Source organism: Myotis brandtii, unplaced genomic scaffold (assembly GCF_000412655.1).
Source record: "Myotis brandtii unplaced genomic scaffold, ASM41265v1 scaffold497, whole genome shotgun sequence".
NCBI lineage: Eukaryota > Metazoa > Chordata > Mammalia > Chiroptera > Vespertilionidae > Myotis > Myotis brandtii.
In genome coordinates, this window is record NW_005368954.1 from 491,453 (window position 1) to 492,959 (window position 1,507).

The window sequence follows — 1,507 nt, forward strand, 5'->3', positions numbered from 1 at the left end:
GAAATCCTCTCTTATAATCTTCCATTTACAATTTTTTTCTTAATATCGACTTTTTATTTTTCATATAAATTCAGTGTAGGTGCATCTTAGATAAATAAATAATTTTGCATAACAAGTTATCTTAAAGACCATAGACATGGATTGACGAGAGAGGGGAAGAGCAATTTCTATGCCTCTGCCTTAACTCCCTGCCTTCCTAGATCTGACCAGTGTTTTGGTTTCATCCACATATGCTTGTGAATCTTTGTTCTCAGTGATGAATTTTGTTAAGTCTCGTAATAGGAGTAGCCTGACGGATGAAAGTAGTAGCTCGTGCATATCTCTGAAGGTCACGAAATATAAACCTGATGTAAAATCTCTGTCATCAGTGATGCAGCAGCAAAAGTCCCACTGATAATATCAAACGGAGTCATAAAGTTTTCTGTCGGACTATCAGTGTACATGTATACATTAAAAAATAAATGTATTTTTCATCATCATATACTGTGTTTTTGTCGCTCGAATGAATTTTATTATTTCTTCAAGGTTCTTCACATACGTACACCTTAAGAGATATCAAGTAGGTATAACATGTTCTCAAAAAATTAGGGTTGGCACGCAGAAGAATTTTGAGTCAGAGATTTTGCTGGTTTTGGCACGCACTCACAAAAAGTTTGCCCACCCTTGAACTAGGTTATTTGACATATTCTTGTTTATACGTATGAAGGTCTTAATACATGACTAATTCTTTATTGATTTTGTGCTTTGTAAAATTCACTTCAAGAGCAAAAACTCTATTTATGGTCTAATTTGATGATTGAAAGTCCATAAATTTAATGTAGATACATTTATCAATACTAGTACTTACCAGTTTTCCCTTAAGTATGTTTTTTGTGTGTATCTTACAGATAAGAATGATATCAACATTTATTTATGTTTTTAAATTTTAAAAAATGTTTTTCTTATTTATATTAATTATATTGGAAATCTACGTATGCCTATGGTGTAAGGGATACAATATGTTGCTAATTTTTTGACCAGTGGATAAAAATATTTTTTCATGACTATTGGCTGATTAACCAATTGATTTATATTGCTACCTCTGTGACATATCTAGTGTTCACCTTTATACAAATCTATTTTTTGACTCCCTAACATTTCACTAGACTTCTATCCTTGTACCCATAAAACTCAGCCTTACTTGCAGTTGTTTTGCAATAAATCATAATATCTTTTTATAAAATTCATTAATGGTGAAAGTTTTACATATGTCTTCTTTTTCCCTCCTTGACCTCTCCCAGCTCAATCCCGCCCCACACCACAAGTCCCCAACCCTATTGTCTATGTCTAGTGGTCATGATCATATGCATGGATTCAAGTCCTTTGGTTGATCTCTTACTCCCCTCAACCCTCGCCTGCCTTCCCTCTGAGGTTGGACGGTCTGTTTGATGCTTCTATGTCTCTGGATATATTTTTGTTCATCAGTTTATGTTGTTCATTATACCACAAATGAGTGAGATCATTTGAT